The 19,919-nt window shown below is 49.1% G+C and overlaps 1 protein-coding gene across 1 annotated transcript in view; it reads right to left on the bottom strand.

The window, feature by feature from the left end:
- Positions 1 to 19,919, bottom strand: part of CIART (circadian associated repressor of transcription) — a 469,491-nt gene that overhangs the window by 160,680 nt on the left and 288,892 nt on the right. The gene's annotated exons all lie outside the window — the stretch shown is intronic.

The raw sequence follows: 19,919 nt of genomic DNA, 5'->3' as shown, positions 1-19,919 counted from the left end.
AGAAAGAAATGCATTGATTACTACACTACCATGGCTCACTTTTGAAAAGAGCTGAGCTTCCACAGGTGAGGTAAGTTTAATAATCAGTAAGTTGGTGACTTTGGAAAATACATAGTTTACGCCTTTATTCAGTACACACGATATCGATATTACCATTAGCATATGAGTTTAATCACTGTTCTTTTGAAAACGTATAAAATTGGAAATTCAGTATTTTAATGTTACTGAAATAATTGTTCGTGTTTTCAATCGAATGTCCGGAGAACATTTCCGAAGTTTTTAAAGGTGTACACATTGACGTCTCCTACATGTCTTTGCTTGTACTTACGTGCGCAGCACTCCTTGCATTCCTAATGTCCCCTGCGTGATGTATTTTTCTAGGTCTCGCCTACGCAGCGCGCATGCGTTGCATAGGAGACCATTAGCCGTCGTTCTGCTCTTTTTCGAAGCACATACTCGTGCTTGTGGCGGCATCCACCTTGCGGGAGCGAGCAGGAGCGCGCCACAAGCACGAGACTGTGCTTCGAAAAAGAGCAGACTGCACGCGCACGAACGCCGCATGCTCAACTTCCGGGCCAGCAAACACATGATTGCAGTCTCTCTCTCTCTCCCCTCGCTTTCTATCTCTCTCTTTCTCTCTGTCTCTCCCACTCTCTCTTTTTATCGCGCTCTCTCTACCCCTCTCTCGCTTTCTCTCTCCCCCTCTCTCTATCTCACTCTTTCCCTTTCTCTCGGGCCCTACGTACTACGGAGGCTATTGTTGCATCACAGGAGAAGTGCAAGCATTTCCAAACGGATCTGCTGTAAATCCTACACAACTCTACTCAAAATCCCAGGACGGGAATCGCAACCGAACCCAGCGCGAGAGCAGGGTCAGCTTTTAGTTTCTTTTTGAGACACTCTCCTCCGTTTTGCCAAAAGCAATGCACGCCCTCGCATTTAAAGTTGCTTATGCGTGTTTGATTTGTGCCAGGCTTGCAGTGTAGCCCTCGACCCCATAAGGTGCCTTCTTACCGTCTCGCTGTTTATTTTTGCTGGCTCCTGTGTGTCTTTTTTTTCTGCCTGGTTCTGTTTCTCTACGAGGGGCTTTTTCCCCCAGTCCTCATCTCAAGAGGACCTAACATCTGACAGGCACCCAACTTGCTGGCTTCAAGCCTGTCCCTGCAACTCAGTGTCCTGCCAGTCCGTGTTTCTTTAGCTCAGTGTTTGGTCTGCACGCCTGCGCAATGCCTCCCAGGACCGCCGCCACTCTCTGTTTCCAACACCAGATGGGAGCCTGTCCTCGTGAAGCCCGGTCGGGAGGGCGAATTCCTCGCCTCGGTTGTGTTCTTGCGCCTCCTGCTTGCAGCCTTCTCAAGCTGCCTGTGCTGTGATCACATCTCTCCTCGCTGCTGTGCATCCCAGCCCCTCTCCTTTCGCTCCTGTACCTAGAAAAACGACTGTAACTTCCACACTGGTGCCATCCGACGCCAAGTCACTTAAGTTTGCTACAGATGAATGCCCTGTTTTCTTAGTTTGGAAGTTTGGGTATTTCTTTGCATTCTAACACCTGCATGCAGTCTCCCACACAGGTGCTCCTGCCTCACTGCATGCACTCGGCGATCTCACTTCACAGGTCAGCCCTTATAACCCCTGTTTTGCACACTTCCCTGGTCTTGTTTACCATGTTTTTGGCTGCCTTTTATTAGCCCCTACCAGAACCCCGCACCACGCGTTCCTGCACGCACTGCTATCCACCTGTATGCTTATTCTTGATTTCTGGTTACTGTACTCTTCTAGTGTAAAGTTAGTTTTCCGTTTGTGATTCTTTTGCTAGAGAACTGTGTATACCAAACTTAATAATCATATTACTGCCTGATGTGCCCCTGGCATGCCTTGATGCACGCCCCCTCGCAGCTTTTATTTCTCACCTTTTAATCGCCTTGGTTCACATTCGCCAAGAAGACGGTTTTAGTTGTGGGTTTGGCAGTTTGTATTTTCTTTGTGTGGCCCAGAAGTATGTAAGAGGCACACATTACTGGCACGTCTCATATCGCTCTCCTCACGCTTTCTCTCTCTCTCTCTTTCTCTCTCTCTCTTTCTCTCTCTCCCTCTCTCTCTCTCTCTTTCTCTCTCTCCCTCTCTCTCTCTCTCTCTTTCTCTCTCGCTCTCTCTCTCTTTCTCTCTCTCTTTCTCACTCTTTCTCTTTCTCTCCCTCCCTCTCTCTCTCTCTCTCTCTTTCTCTCTCGCTCTCTCTCTCTTTCTCTCTCTCTCTCTTTCTCTCTCTCTCTCTCTCTCTCTCTCTCTCTCTCTCTTTCTCTCTCTCCCTCTCTCTCTCTCTCTCTTTCTCTCTCGCTCTCTCTCTCTTTCTCTCTCTCTCTCTTTCTCACTCTTTCTCTTTCTCTCGGCCCCCACGCACTACGGAGGCTATTGTTACGTCACAGGAGAAGTGCTTCCCATCACTTCAAAGCTCAGATGGGCGCTTAGCTTCATAATGTGTCCATTAATGTGCATGTTTCGATGTATTTTAGAGCCTGGGGTCACACAAAAATAGCAGTTAGCTTACATCTTATTTCTCAGCTTATTCTCCGTCTGATACCTTGTGTTATTCAATTGTTGTGCATACAAAAGATATAAAACACTTCAGAAGTCACTCACCTACCGTACGTACAGTCTGAAAAAGCTTGCTTCAGTACGTCACAGTCCGGTAGCCTATGAAACAATGTATAGGATTATGTTCTTTTGTTTGCAACCCACTTGGTTCTAGGCACTTGAGAGGGTTCCCTACAGTTGTGGAAACGTTACTCTTGGCTTGAGGATGCAGGAGGAAAATGCATTTGCAGTATAATAGCAGAGGGTAGGTGATTTATCAATACAACTGCAATACGATAAAAAAGAAATTAACCGATTCAACAGTAAAACAATAGCAAATAAATTAATTACAGAAGTTGCCATCGTGGCTAGTGCAGAACTGCGTTTGATGGAATTGTGAGGGAGCATGTTGTTGAGTAGTTTGAAGTGGCTTGCAAGAAGAAGAGTGGTATACCCTGTTAGTCCAGCTGTTGTTAAGTGGAAGACTGTGCTAGTGTTATACAAGACTTGTTAAACCCATTAAAACATATAACATACATAAAAAGCTTATTTACATAGGTACCCAGTGGCAAAATGTGTGTGCAAAATTCCGTCTTGTTAATGGAAAAAAGGCTGGCAGTTTGAAGCTGCAAGCATATGGTGGCATGGCCTCTAACTGAAACAAGCATTGGCATAGCCAATAAGTCTCGCCTTTGGGACCTTATAAGTGTTTAGCCATGCAACAGTTGATGTTGTTGCTCCAAGGATATTGTGCTGCATAACTAAATACTTAAAAGGTCCCAAAAGCGAGACCTATTGGCTATGCCAATGCTTCTTTAGAACATATGGCTATATTGGCCAATGGCAAAGTTTTCCACTAAACCCCCTCCCTTTGACCCTCTGGTGGCCTTATTATCAGAGGAATTACTTACGTTCTGTGACTAAACAAATTATGTTAACTTCAAAGGTAGCGTGTTGTGGTTCTCACAGACTGGAGGGGATTCGACAAAGGGTTAATATGCGTGGATGATGTCAATGATCAGACAAATTCCCCATTAACAAAGACTTCAGGAATCTCTACTAGCAGGAATCCATATTAGAACATTGGAATGTGGAGCACTCCATTGAAGACAATGGAGTGCTCCATCCTTCTACGGCCGGTAAATGCCCCCAAAGCAACATTCCAATGTTGTTTTCACAAAGGCCTCTCGGAACCCGAGGGGATTTTAACCCCTTTGGGCTCCGAGAGACCTTTGTTTTATTTGTTAGAACATTCTACCCTCTAGTGTGTAGTGTCGTCCTGCCTGACTTCCTGTGTGAGACAGGACAGGCAGCAGGAAGAGGAAGTGAGATACAGGAAGGAGTTTTAGTCTGTAAGCCAGTGTGAGGCTGGCAGGGAATAAAGTAAGACGTACATTCCTTACCTCAGTGTCGGTGTGTATTTTGCAATGGGCGCCAGCGCTGCGACAATGGCGACGAGGGTGGGATACTTGTAAAGCCCACACGCAGCATTGCCCAGCCACCCGACGTGGCCAACCACCGAACCCTGCAGCGGAGAAAAGCGCCGAAGCCAGAGAATTCCTGACTGCTGCCGGCGAGAGACGCCACCTGCCTGCGGCCGGCGAGAGACGCTTGCCGCTATTGCCTGGGGAAGAGAGGCGCGAAAGGACCAGAGCGCGGGTGCGCGAACGACACCCCAAGCACCCGACTGCTGCACTGGGAGGTAGGCGCGTATGCCAGAGCGCGGCCCCCACGTGCCCAGAAGACGCAGCCGAGTGCGCAGCGCCGGAAGACAGCGCCCGACCCCAGAAGCAGGCAAGGAGAGAAGAGCCAGCACGGAATGCAGCGCGAGGAGCGAGGGTGAGTCCAAACCCTGCCGCTTCCCTCACGCGCTGTCTGCAAGTCTCAGAGACAGGGACACGAGGTCTACTGTCCTGCGCGGCGGCCATTTTGAAGTCAGGCGCCCGCCCTTCAATGAACCTGCGCTCTCTCCATGGCGGCCATCTTAAAGTCAGGCGCCACTCGTAAAATAAGAACATTGACAAGATAAAAGGTCAACCACGATATATGAAGGCTCAAGGAGCTGATTGGTGACAAATAAACACTGCATGCTGCTAATACTCCACAAATAAGCACTAGACAACGCTCTTTACAGCTTTCCAGAGCCAGCTAAGTGCAGATGTCCAACCCGGGCCCTGATAGCTCCTCGGGCACTGCCACCACAGCATCAAGTGCATCAAGCACAGCGAGTTCAGGAAGCCCAGCTCCTAGTACAGGAAGCCCAGCTCCCAGCACAAGAGGCCCTGCTCCCCTAGCCACGGTACCTGCAATGGCGAACAACCCAGTGGGAGCCTCCTTCATGCGCCAACCGCAGCCTTTACCACTGACGCCAGGCAACAGCATGGGCCCATCGTGGAAAACATGGAGTGAAGATTTTGAGGACTACATGGTCGGATCCCTAGTACAAGATAACAAGCAAAAACTTGTGGCTCTGAGAAATCTGATTGGTCCGGACATTGCACAAATCATCAAAGAACTGCCTAATGCTGCAACAGCCACCTACGATGAAACCAAAGCTGCACTTGACAGACGCTTTCTCCACAAACGCAATGTAGATTATGAGCGCCATACCTTCAACCTTGCCACGCAGGAGAAAGATGAATGTATGAGTGACTTCATCATGCACATACGTAGACTCGCACGATACTGCGATTTTGACAACTTTAAAACGGAAGATGCCTTGAGGCTCCGCATCATCGACGGCTGCTCATCTGAAACCTTGCGCCGGAGACTCCTAAAAAAAACCATACACACTAGATGAAATCGAGGAACTGACAAGAATTAATGACCAGGCGGAGGACTACGCGAAACGAATGGGGACACAGAAATCATCGGATCACAAAGACCATGCTTTACGTATTCAGGCACACAGGTCCTCCAAGTCCGCCAAGCCCACTTCCAAGTCCCACAGGTCTCAGCCATCACGTCGAAGCTCGCAACACACGAGGCCCACAAAAGCCTCGCCTACCTGTTATAGATGCGGGCAGGACTACCCACACTCAGGACAGTGCCCAGCCATCGGGCAACGATGCCACCGCTGTGGGAGAGACAATCACTTCGAGATTGCATGCCAAGCCAAGCAACCAAGTCACAGATCTTCAACCAAAGGGCATGAGTCACGCCACCACGCCCGAGCCATAAAAGACAAGGGACGCAGGTCCTCCAGCTCGTCCAATTCCAGCGTCCAGTCAGCATACTCGCATCAGTCAAGAGGTCGTTCCGGAAGTAGCCATCGCTCAAGACGTCATGTGACGGACTCCTATCGGTCACGCAGAGACACATCAAGTGAGTCACCATCACGCACCCCCACATCACAAGACAGTGATGAATACATATGCATGGTAACAACCCCGGATCGTGATGAGTACATATGCATGGTTGCCGACCCGGATCGACTGAAGCGCTATCCAAAGCTCGACATCCTGATAGGCGACCACCCAGCTAAATTTGTTTTGGACTCTGGAGCATCCTTAAACTACATCTGTGCTCTAGAACATCAAAACATGAAACATAAGCCCAAACTGGAACCAGCTGCTGTTCGTGTCTTCACGTGGATGTCACGCAAGCCACTGCCTTGTCTAGGCCGTTTTCGCACCACTCTCACGTTCAAGGACCGGACAATTGATGCCTACATTCATGTAGTGGAGGGACCAGATCTGGCAGACTGTCTCCTCAGTCTCCCCACTGCTGAAAGACTCAAACTCGTAGAACTCCTCTACATGACGGAGGACACTCCCGACATCGTTGCGAAATTTCCCAACTTATTCAAAGGACTCGGGAAGCTCAACCACTTCAAAGTAAAGCTTCACATCAATGAAAACGTGACACCGATTGCCCAACACCACAGGAAGGTGCCATTCCATCTACAAAAGGCCGTTGATGATGAGCTCCAAGACCTCCTTCGAACAGACATCATAGAACGCACGACGGGTCCCACCCCGTGGGTATCGCCAGTTGTAGTAGTTCCAAAACGAGGAGGAGACAACAAGGTCAGGCTGTGCGTCGACATGCGCGCGCCCAACACTGCCATCGAGCGGGAACGCCATCCTGGGCCGCATATCAGTGACATGATCACCAAGTTGAATGGCGCCACAGTGTTCTCCAAGCTCGACCTCAATAAAGGCTATCACCAGCTGGAGCTCCACGACAAGTCAAGATATATCACGACTTTTACCACGCACCAAGGCCTATTTCGTTACAAACGCCTGAACTTTGGCATATCCTCGGCTGCCGAGATCTTCCAGGAAGCCATCAGACGGGTCATCCAAGGCATCCCAAATGCCTTCAACTATAGTGACGATCTGCTGGTATTTGGGAAGGACAGAACACGACACAGCCCTGGACAGAGTCTGCCATGCACTGATGGCGGCAAACCTAACACTTAATGCCAGTAAGTGTGAATTTCATAAAGACACCTTAAAATTCTACGGACACATCTTCTCGAAGGAGGGCATGAGACCGGACCCTGAGAAGGTGGCAGCCCTGGCCGACACTCAGAAACCGAGAGATGTCACTGACCTACGTTCTTTCCTTGGCATGGCGAGCTACTGCGCGAGGTACATCCGCGACTACGCCACAATCAGCTACCCACTGCGAGAACTCACTCGCCAAGGTCAGCCATTCGACTGGTCAGAAGCGTGTCAACATGCATTCTCCGTCATCAAACATGCCGTGGGGTCAGCTATCAATCTGGCGTACTTCGACACGAAGAAGAAAACTGAGATCACAGTGGATGCCAGTCCAGTGGGCCTGGGTGCCATTCTGGCCCAATACCGCGAAGACTCAGACCAACGACACATCATCGCTTACGCAAGCCGTAGTCTGACGGATACAGAAAAAGCATACTCCCAGCCGGAGAAGGAAAGCCTAGCTGTGGTATGGGCGTGCGAACACTTCCACCTTTTTGTTTATGGCAAACATTTCACGATTATCACGGATCATCAGGCGCTCATTACGATCTTTGGCAACCCCAATGCGAAAATGCCACCACGCATTGAGCGGTGGGGCTTGCGCCTCCAAGACTACGTCTTCTCCATCATCCATAAGCCTGGGAAAGCTGAAAACCCGGCTGATTTCATGTCACGACACCCGCTGGCGGGTGCCCGCTCTGCTCTTTCCGTGGCTGATGAATATCTTCACTTTGTTGTTGACGCTGCGTGTCCTCCCACTGTTCCTGTCGAAGCCATCCAGGAGGCGTCCGCACTTGACCCCCTCATCCAAGCAGTGATGACCCGCATTCGCTCCAACTCATGGAGAGACGTGAAGCAGTCATCCTCCGAGTCAGCTCAACTCCGACAAGACCTAGCCGCATTCCAACGGGTGCGTGAAGAACTCTCCATCAGTGACAATGGTCTCCTTTTGAGAGGGGGGAGGATTGTGATTCCTCTCAAATTACGCCGAGGGGTCATCAACCTGGCACATGAAGGACACAGAGGCATCAATGCAACCAAGAAAGCTCTGAGAGAACGAGTCTGGTTCCCCACCCTTGACCACATGGTCGAGACAACCCTGAAGGACTGCATCACATGTCAAGTAGTCAGCAAGGAAGAACCCCCGGCACCGTTACAAATGTCAGAACTACCAGATGGAGTATGGCAACAGATTGCGGTCGACTTCTTCGGCCCACTACAATCAGGACAGTATATCATTGTTGCCATGGATGAATACTCCCGCTTCCCATTCGCACAACTGATATCATCAACTAGAGCAACGACCGTGATCCCAGTGCTTGATGAGATATTTGCAGCGTGGGGCATCCCACTGCGAGTAAAAACAGACAATGGACCCCCTTTCAACGGTCATGAATTCACGAACTTTGCAACCCACCTAAACTTCAAGCACCAAAAAATCACTCCGCTATGGCCACAGGCAAATGGCATGGTGGAGCGGTTTATGGGGACACTAAAAAGAGCAATCCAGCAGGCAGAACTGACTCACCGAGACGTTCAGCAGACATTAAATGAAGTACTCAGAGCGTACCGGAAGACGCCGCACAACACCACAGCTCAGTGCCCAGCAACTGTAATGCTAGGAAGGACACCCAGGACAAGACTGCCCATGCTAAGTGAAAATCCGCAACAACGGACAGTCACGGTCGATCACAACACCCTTGTGGACATTGATCACACCCAGAAGCACCGAATGAAGACATATGCTGATCAACGCAGACATGCCAAAGACTCCAACATACAAGAAGGAGACTGGGTGATAGTGCGAAGTGATCGGCGATCCAAGGCAGACAGTCGATACCTCGACATTCCCATGCAAGTCACCAAGAAGAAAGGAACCATGGTCACAGCCAAAGCTGACCACAAACAAGTGACAAGAAACATCTCACATTTCAGGAAATGCAACCGACACGGCGGCCACGAGACCGTGCCAAATCCGCTCTCAAGTGACTCTTCCAATCAGAGTGACAACAGTGACCCAAACCATCATAGCCCCGCGCGAATGGTGGAAACCACAAATCACCATAGTCTCCACAGTCCCCTGCCGAGACACAGAGAACGACCGCAACGTCTGATCAGGAAACCCCGACGTCTGGTCGAGGAGATATAGAAGAAGTGAGACTCTGCAAAACAGGGGAGATGTAGTGTCGTCCTGCCTGACTTCCTGTGTGAGACAGGACAGGCAGCAGGAAGAGGAAGTGAGATACAGGAAGGAGTTTTAGTCTGTAAGCCAGTGTGAGGCTGGCAGGGAATAAAGTAAGACGTACATTCCTTACCTCAGTGTCGGTGTGTATTTTGCAATGGGCGCCAGCGCTGCGACATAGTGGTAGAATATTCTAATAACCTTATAGCCCTTTGTAGCTGGGCTATATCGGCTGTTAAAGTTCAGCTCCCTTGTTAAAGGCCCTCGCCTTCGGCTCAGGCCTTTAACGCTGGAGCGGGCCTTTAATAGCCGGCATAGCCTGCTACGGCGAGCTATAAGGCTATATTAAACTAATGGAACAACAAAAATATCAGAACGCGTTTTGTCATTTTGCAGTTGTGTTTTTGATACATAAGTGTTGCATTTATAGCAATGGGACAGAATTCGCAGGCTGTCAGAAAAAACAAATTAATTTCCCTGTCCGGAGATCAGAGGCCAGCCGTTGGGGTGGGGTTAGATGTGTGAAACTGCCACTCTTGATTGACTTCCAAGCCCAAACGTGAATTCATTTTACCAATCCTGATACAATGCATTCATGTAAATTTGAAAAGAAGAAAAAGTAATAGTGGCAGCAAAGAGTATTTGAGGCCATCTGGCTGGCAGGTAAAGGAATGTGAAGACGCAGGGGCGTAACACAGGCCCCTGCAGCCCCCGCGCTGTGGGGGGGGGGCCCTCACCCACCAGGGGGCCCGTCAGCACCGCACTTCTGCTGGGGAGCTCTAGATTGAGCCCGGACAGGCCCCTTCACGTACCCTGCACGGGGCCCCCTCAAGGTTCGTTACGCCACTGTGAAAACGTGGTCACAGCAGTATTAGGAAAGGTAATATATTATACTGATGAAATGTATAAGATTTGAGAAGGCATTATGCAAAAAGAGGTACCTTAAACCCCTGCCGGCGCCAAATACTGTTTTTGCCTTTCTAGTAGTGCCAGAGCAGGCCCTTACTATATTGCTGAGGGTCGTTCAGTCCGGCGTTTCCATTCTCTGGATACTGTTTTCCTTTGAAGATAACCAGAACTTGAAAGGCTCCACAGACGTTTTCCACACTCGGTGACTGGTTTGTGAAATGCTTCGGTTTATGGATATTCTCTTTAAATGATTGGAGTACATAAACTGCCCTGGGTGGAACTCATTTATTAACCCCTTCGACGCTCATGACGAGCTGGGCTCGTCACGTAACATGCGTTTCCGCAAAACCCAGCGTACGGGCGGAATTCCGCCCGCACGCATGCGGTTAAGAGGGTGCCAAATTAAGCAGGGGTGGTGTACTGGTGTTTTGCCCAGTTGTTTATAGAATTAGGAATTGAGTGGTGCATAACTTGCACCTACATATTTTGTGCATCAAGTGCATAAGTAGTGTATTTGGAAACAACGTTTCATGTGCCTGCAGTGGGGCATACAGTTTGTTTCCCTTCTCCTTGGGTTATTAATGCCCCCACGAGATTTTTTCTTTATTTAACATTTGGCTAAGTTTTCCTTTTTAACCCCATACCTTCGACCAAGGAACATATACTTTTCCTTTTCTGGCAGTCACTGGGGGCCTCATTTATGAAAAGTGACTCATCGCTGCGAGAAAACAGCGATGAGTCACTTTTCAATGCGCGCTCCTTGCGACTCAAATGATGCGTCATATTTACAGGATGACGCATCATGTCGCAAGGAGGAATAATGTGGTGCAGGGGTTGACAACATGACGCATCTACCTAGATGTTTCACTTTGTAAATATGGTGCAACAAGGTGCATTTTTTACACCACTGGTGCACCACAAAAAGTGACACACTGGCGGTGCAAAAGTGACACAAGGGCTCATAAATAAGCCCCTGGGAGGCAGATTTACAAGCCCCTTGTGCTGCCAGTGCATCAATTTTTGTGACGCACTGGCAGCGCATTTTTCTGCCCCATATTTACAAAGACAGGAAAAGCCACCCTGCGTGGCTTTTCCTGTCCTTGCAAATATGGTCCCTTTACACACAGCACTTTGCATGAAAGGGGCGTTCCATGGGTGTTGCTGTGGGTGTTCCCATGCAACACCCATGGAACCAGACAGGGTTCCAGATTTACGAGGATTTGTAAACCTGGAACTGTGTCAGTATCTACGCCACCCTAGGGGTGGTGTAGTGAGGCACAACAAGGAGAAATATTTTCATTTCTCCTCGTTTATTTCCCCTTTCAATGCGTGCTGCATTCTACAGCACGCATTGAAAGAGGAAAATGCCGGCGCATGGCAGCTGTTTGTGCGCCAGCGCAGGGTAGAGCACAGGAATGCGACATATCATTGTAAATATGTTGCATTCCTGTGCTCTGAAAGTGCAGCAGTGTGATGCAGCCAAAGGGCTTGCGGTGCCACACTGCAGCACTTTCTCGTAAATCTGCCCCTGGGTGTTTAATTCAGCATTGCTGTTGTGGAAGGCAAAAAAATACAGGGGCAGGTTTACAAGAACTGATGCATCTCTGCATATTAGCAGAGCTGTGTCAGTTCAATTGCGTGATGGAAAAAAACCCTTACGCCACCATGGATGCGTCGAATTTACAATGCTGAGCACCATGGCGCAAGGATTGACAGATGCCTCAGGCATCTGGTGGCGTACCGGTAACGCATTGCTGGAGTCGTGTTGCAAGCACGGCGCAACTCCAGCAATGTTTAGGAATGCCTATTTCTAATGTGCTGCGTCACTCCTTACGCCTATTTCAAGCAGGGTTTGACGCAGTTGCGCCGTAGAAGCGACTCAGTGAAATCTTGTAGATTTCACTGCGTCACTTTTACGAGGCTTTCTTGCCTCCGAACACCCACTGTACATACATTATACACCTGACGCAGGTATAATGTGGCACAGGGCTTTACAACCTGACTCATCGACCTAGATGCGTCACTTTGTAAATATGGTGCAACAAGGTGCATTTTTTACACCTCTGGTGCGTCACAAAAAGTGACGCAGCGGCGGTGCAAAAGTGATGCAATTGCTCATAAATAAGCCCCAGGGAGGCAGATTTACAAGCCCCTTGTGCTGCCAATACATCACGTTTTGTGACGCACTGGCAGCGCATTTTTCTGCCCCATATTTACAAAGACAGGAAAAGCCACCCTGCGTGGCTTTTCCTGTCCTTGTAAATATGGTCTCTTTACACGCAGCACTTTGCGTGAAAGGGGCGTTCCATGGGTGTTGCTGTGGGTGTTCCCATGCAACACCCATGGAGCCAAACACATTTCCAGATTTACGAGGATTCGTAAACCTGGAAATGAGTCAGTATTCTACGCCACCCTAGGGGTGGCGTAGCAAGGCACAACGAGGAGAATGGTTTAATTTCTCCTTTATTATTTCCCCTTTCAATGCGTGCTGCATTCTACAGCACTCATTGAAAGTGGAAAATGCCTTTAGTGATTGTTTTTGTGGAGGAAGGTGCCCCTTCCTGCACAAAAACAATCTCCCCATAACGCAGACATCCTTGCACAATTGTGCAAGAGTGCCTACGCCGGCACATAGCAGCTGTTTGTGCTTCTCCCTAGATGCGTCACATTGTAAATGTGTCACTATGTGGCACATTGTTTACGCCTCCGCTGCGTCACAAAAGTTACGCAACGGCGGTATAAAAGTGTTGCCAGGGGCTTGTAAACCTGCCTCACAGTATAGTAGAACAGCCTTAGTATAAGTGGAGTGGTGTGGCTCACTGGTTAGAGGCGGCAGACCCGGAAGCAGAGAACGGCCCGGGACCAGGGTTCAATTTCCAACGCGGCAGGGTTGTGGACCAGGGTCAGCGGACTCGATAATTCTCGCCTCGGTGCCTACTCTAACCAGGGATCACACTCGGCAACTCTGGGCATTAGCTTGCCTCTTCTCTACAACGGCCCCCCACATTCGCCGGGGATGCCTGGTTTCACCTTGGAGATACCCAGTAGGGACCATCTCACAGGGATAGCCAGGACGGGTTCCCCAGCGGTCTACAGCGCCACGACGCGTCAGGGCAGCAGTGCGCTTTACAAGACACATACATACATACATACATACATACATACATAACAGTGACGGATGATTAGGACTCGGAGTGCTGAGGAAATTACATTTATTACAGAGATAATGGTGAATTTGTTTTACTTGAGTGGTTTCTGGATACCTTGCCTCATTTCTTCTCATATTGATCTGTTTGCACATGAAAGGGACCAGCAAACATTAGGTAGCAGCTTGGCTTCGGTAGTACAGTCTGATTTGTTTGTTTCGTTGAGCATGTTAATTTATTTTGGCGTACAGTATGGTTTGTTTGTTTCGTTAAGCATGTTAATTTTTTTGGCGTTTAAAGGCAACACGGGGCTCTGGGGTCGCGTTTGCTCTGTGCGAGAAAAGGAGGGTTGCAATGCAGTTTCCAGACTCTCTTACTTGTTCACCCCTCCAGAACTGGTGCTTCCCATTCTGTACAGTCAATTCCTTATAAATTATTCATGTTAATGCTCGTTTCGTTGAAGTAAGAGTTTAAACTAACAATTAGCGTAGCGGGCCAGGCCCGGTCCCGTTTGGGGCGCATGCTATAAGTGCACCCCATTGTGTCTTCAGCCCTCTATCACCGTAGTGCTGGTCAAGGAAGGAAATAAATATAGTGTGTCAGCATGTAAAGGTTGTGTTTTACGTTTTTGTGTTTTATTAGCATGCTGCCAGTATACGAATAGAAAACAAAAGCGTAAAACTTGTCAGAACCTTTACGTGCTTACACACTATGCGATGCTGCACGAGAAAGTGTGCAACGCAGATAGTTACACGGTCAAGTGACATAAATCCCCCCTAACCACCCGGTATCAATTGAAGCACACGGTCACGAGCGACTTGAACGAGACAAAGTGCCTTGTAGGGTGCCCCACTGTCTTTTAATGCTTATTCCTTCCTGTCTCATTGTGGCCAGTCCAACAAATCACAATTACTTGTATTTCCTCAGTAGATTTAAACGTGTAAAGGTATGCTAATAAATAAGGAAATCTTGAGGTATTCAGCATTGTTATCTCAAAGGGTGTTATGAAATCCTCTGGTTATACTGAATAAGCAGCTGCCCAAGTTATTATATGAAATCTCTTTACTGATGTCATAACTACACTTTCACAGTTGCTTTATTAACCTATTTGCTTTCTCAAATTTGTTTGAAAATAAACCATTTTCTCACTCTTTTTTCATAATTTTCCAGGGGAGAACCCCTCACCCCACAAGCACCCCTTATAGCGGTCGGGCCCACTTGCTACTCTCACTCGACACAAGGCACTCATCCCATAACTTTACGTCCTACCATTTTCAAATGTAAGCAGCCACCACTGCCTAGTCCCCCTCCCCAGGGTTTATTTAGCTACATGCTGGCCTTTAGAAACCAGACTAGGAGCTTCAGGAAATTCGCTCAGGTGAACCTGGAAGCCATCAAGGAAAAGGTGAAGGGCCAGGTGTTGGTAATGAAGATTTACCGATTCTAAAATACCGAATTTTACCGATTCGGTATTTTAGAATCGGTAAATTGGATGTAGGTATTTATTCGGTAAGTATTCCCGAATCGGTAAGATTCGGTAATTACCGAATCTGTATTTACGGATTTGGTACGAGTCGGTAATTCCCATTCATTCCTATGAGCCTGGAGGCCCATAGGAATGAATGTGAATTACCGAAGCAGTAATAGGGGAAACACACTGAAGGGTGGCAGGGTGTCACTTTGACACCCTGCTGCACCCCATAATCGTGCTTGTGTGCACATGTGGCACACATACTTGCCATAAGGGCATGTATGTCTGCCACATGGCACAGTTGAAAATGCACAGATTTGCATTTTCAAAGGCATTCGGTAGGTAAATAACGAATCCTTAAAACACATAAGCACTCTTAAATGTGCTTCCTACATACCATTTACCGATTCGATAAATACCAAATCGGTAAATAATGATTCGGTAAATACCGATTCGGTAAAAAGGGGAACACACTGAAGGGTGGCAGGGTGTCACTTCGACACCCTGTTGCACCCCATAATCGTGCTTGTGTGCACATGTGGCAGACATTCATGCCCTAAGGGCATGTATGTCTGCCACATGGCACAGTTGAAAATGCACAGATTTGCATTTTCAAAGGCATTCGGTAGGTAAATAACGAATCCTTAAAACACATAAGCACTCTTAAATGTGCTTCCTACATACCATTTACCGATTCGATAAATACCAAATCGGTAAATAATGATTCGGTAAATACTCAATCGGTATTTACCGAATCATCACCTACATATCAAATGGTTCAATACCGGTCGGTAAGCCTGAAATTTACAGAATTTCGGGTTTACCGACCGGTAATGAGACACCTACATCGGGCCCGAAATGTTGGTACGACCAGAATGCCACTTTGGTAGAGTTTCAACCTAGCCTGAAAGTGTGGGTCATGGCCCCAGTAGAGCCTTGAACTCTTGAGGACTAATGGACTGGGCCTTTTGAGGTGGTGGAGCGCAAGAGTGATGTCACCTACCTGGTGAACTTACAGGCTCCCAGGAACCATTTGAGGGTCCTCCATGTGACCCACATCAAACCTCACTTTGAGTGGTCTGAAGTAAGCATTCTCTTGGCGACAGGTGATGGGTTGAAAGCAGAGAGTGAGTCTCTTCCTGACCTCCTCTCTACCAAGGAGCACGATGTGTCAGTGGAGGGTGTGAACCTCTCCCCTACCCTGACTCCAGAGCAGCAGAGTGACTGTTGCCAGTTGTTGGGGCAGTTTGCCACATAGTTCTTCCTGCCCCAGGTGCCACCCATTGTGTACCCAGGATGTGGACACTGGTGACAGCCCTCCTGTAAAGCACAACATTTACAGGTTGACTGACAGGGTCAAGGCCAGAACTAAAGAAGAGGTTTATATGATGCTGGAATTAGGGGGGATAAAGCCCTCCAACAGTCCTTGGGCCAGCCCAGTGGTTTTGGTCCTAAAGGCTGCTGCACCTGCACGGACTACCGTGGGCTCAATGCCTTCACCAGGACTGACGCGTAACCCATCACCAGAGCTGATGAGCTCATCGCTCAGCTGGTAGCTGCCAAGTTCCTCAGTATGTTTTATTTAACATCTGGGTACTGGCAGATTGCCTTGACTGATGGGACAAGGAGAGGTCTGCATTCTCAACTCCAGAGGGGCATTACCAGTTCTGGATTGTGCTCTTTGGGTTGAAGAATTCCATTGCCACCTTTCAGAGGTTGTGGTACAAAAGGGGGTGGTGATGGACGGAGCATCTGAACCAATCAAACACTCAAATTCAGTCAACAGATCTGGGTGTAATCCATCACCATTCTTTAGCTCACTCTGCCACCCCAGTTCAGACATGGCCATATGCAAATCAGTCTGACCCTGTGCCTCATGGGAAAAGTCCAGCCCGAACTGCCAAGCCATGCCTTCCCTGGACCGGAAACAAGCTTCCGAGGACCGGCTTCTGGCATTTCAGCCGTCTTCAGCCTGGCTTGCTTGAATCCAGTGGCAAAGTGAGCAAGGGACTCACATCTGAGCATACCCTGCCAACTTATGGTGAACAAAGTGGTACAAAAGGGGGTGGTGATGGACGGAGCATCTGAACCAATCAAACAATCACACCCAGTCAACAGATCTGGGTTTAATCCATCACCGTTCTTTAGCCCACTCTGCCAGCCCAGTTCAGACATGGCCATATGCAAATCAGTCTGACCCTGTGCCTCATGGGAACAGTCCAGCCCGAACTGCCAAGCTATGCCTTGCCTATACCGTAAACAAGCTTCCGAGGACCGGTTTCTGGCATTTCAGCCGTCTTCAGCCCGGCTTGCTTGAATCCAGTGGCAAAGTGAGCAAGGAACTCACGTCTGAGCATACCCTGCCAACTTATGGCGAACAAAGTGGTACAAAAGGGGGTGGTGATGGACGGAGCATCTGAACCAATCAAACACTCACACCCAGTCAACAGATCTGGGTTTAATCCATCAATGTTCTTTAGCCCACTCTGCCACCCCAGTTCAGACATGGCCATATGCAAATCAGTCTGACCCTGTGCCTCATCAGAACAGTCCAGTCCGAACTGCCAAGCCATGCCTTCCCTGGACCGGAAACAAGGTTCCGAGGACCGGTTTCTGGCATTCCAGCCGTCTTCAGCCCGACTTGCTTGAATCCAGTGGCAAAGTGAGCAAGGGACTCACGTCTGAGCATACCCTGCCAACTTATGGCGAACAAAGTGGTACAAAAGGGGATGGTGATGGACGGATCATCTGAACCAATAAAACACTCACATCCAGTCAACAGATCTGGGTTTAATCCATCACCGTTTTGTAGCCCACTCTGCCACCCAGTTCAGACATGCCCATATGCAAATCAGTCTGACCCTGTGCCTCATGGGAACAGTCCAGCCCGAACTGTCAAGCTATGCCTTCCCTGGACCGTAAACAAGCTTCCGAGGACCGGTTTCTGGCATTTCAGCCGTCTTCAGCCCAGCTTGCTTGAATCCAGTGGCAAAGTGAGCAAGGGACTCACGTCTGAGCATACCCTGCCAACGTATGGCGAACAAAGTGGTACAAAAGGGGGTGGTGATGGACGGAGCATCTGAACCAATCAAACACTCACACCCAGTCAACAGATCTGGGTTTAATCCATCAATGTTCTTTAGCCCACTCTGCCACCCCAGTTCAGACATGGCCATATGCAAATCAGTCTGACCCTGTGCCTCATCAAAACAGTCCAGTCCGAACTGCCGAGCCATGCCTTCCCTGGACCGGAAACAAGCTTCAGAGGACCGGTTGCTGGCATTTCAGCCGTCTTCAGCCCGACTTGCTGGAATCCAGTGGCAAAGTGAGCAAGGGACTCACGTCTGAGCATACCCTGCCAACTTATGGCGAACAAAGTGGTACAAAAGGGGATGGTGATGGACGGATCATCTGAACCAATAAAACACTCACATCCAGTCAACAGATCTGGGTTTAATCCATCACCGTTTTGTTGCCCACTCTGCCACCCCAGTTCAGACATGCCCATATGCAAATCAGTCTGACCCTGTGCCTCATGGGAACAGTCCAGCCCGAACTGCCAAGCTATGCCTTCCCTGGACCGGAAACAAGCTTCCGAGGACCGGTTTCTGGCATTTCAGCCGTCTTCAGCCCAGCTTGCTTGAATCCAGTGGCAAAGTGAGCGAGGGACTCACGCCTGAGCATACCCTGACAACTTATGGCGAACAAAGTGGTACAAAAGGCGGTGGTGATGGACGGAGCATCTGAACCAATCAAACACTCACACCCAGTCAACAGATCTGGGTTTAATCCATCAATGTTCTTTAGCCCACTCTGCCACCCCAGTTCAGACATGGCCATATGCAAATCAGTCTGACCCTGTGCCTCATGGGAACAGTCCAGCCCGAACTGCCAAGCTATGTCTTCCCTGGACCGTAAACAAGCTTCCGAGGACCGGTTTCTGGCATTTCAGCCGTCTTCAGCCCGGCTTGCTTGAATCCAGTGGCAAAGTGAGCAAGGAACTCACGTCTGAGCATACCCTGCCAACTTATGGCGAACAAAGTGATACAAAAGGGGGTGGTGATGGACGGAGCATCTGAACCAATCAAACACTCACACCCAGTCAACAGATCTAGGTTTAATCCATCAATGTTCTTTAGCCCACTCTGCCACCCCAGTTCAGACATGGCCATATGCAAATCAGTCTGACCCTGTGCCTCATCAAAACAGTCCAGTCCGAACTGCCGAGCCATGCCTTCCCTGGACCGGAAACAAGCTTCAGAGGACCGGTTTCTGGCATTTCAGCCGTCTTCAGCCCGACTTGCTGGAATCCAGTGGCAAAGTGAGCAAGGGACTCACGTCTGAGCATACCCTGCCAACTTATGGCGGACAAAGTGGTACAAAAGGGGATGGTGATGGACGGATCATCTGAACCAATAAAACACTCACATCCAGTCAACAGATCTGGGTTTAATCCATCACCGTTTTGTAGCCCACTCTGCCACCCCAGTTCAGACATGCCCATATGCAAATCAGTCTGACCCTGTGCCTCATGGGAACAGTCCAGCCCGAACTGCCAAGCTATGCCTTCCCTGGACCGGAAACAAGCTTCCGAGGACCGGTTTCTGGCATTTCAGCCGTCTTCAGCCCAGCTTGCTTGAATCCAGTGGCAAAGTGAGCGAGGGACTCACGTCTGAGCATACCCTGACAACTTATGGCGAACAAAGTGGTACAAAAGGCGGTGGTGATGGACGGAGCATCTGAACCAATCAAACACTCACACCCAGTCAACAGATCTGGGTTTAATCCATCAATGTTCTTTAGCCCACTCTGCCACCCCAGTTCAGACATGGCCATATGCAAATCAGTCTGACCCTGTGCCTCATGGGAACAGTCCAGCCCGAACTGCCAAGCTATGCCTTCCCTGGACCGTAAACAAGCTTCCGAGGACCGGTTTCTGGCATTTCAGCCGTCTTCAGCCCGGCTTGCTTGAATCCAGTGGCAAAGTGAGCAAGGAACTCACGTCTGAGCATACCCTGCCAACTTATGGCGAACAAAGTGATACAAAAGGGGGTGGTGATGGACGGAGCATCTGAACCAATCAAACACTCACACCCAGTCAACAGATCTGGGTTTAATCCATCAATGTTCTTTAGCCCACTCTGCCACCCCAGTTCAGACATGGCCATATGCAAATCAGTCTGACACTGTGC

The sequence above is a fragment of the Lissotriton helveticus genome, chromosome 12, assembly GCF_964261635.1.
Source record: "Lissotriton helveticus chromosome 12, aLisHel1.1, whole genome shotgun sequence".
NCBI lineage: Eukaryota > Metazoa > Chordata > Amphibia > Caudata > Salamandridae > Lissotriton > Lissotriton helveticus.
Note: the sequence above shows the minus strand (reverse complement) of the source record. Positions and strands in the feature narration are given on the sequence as shown.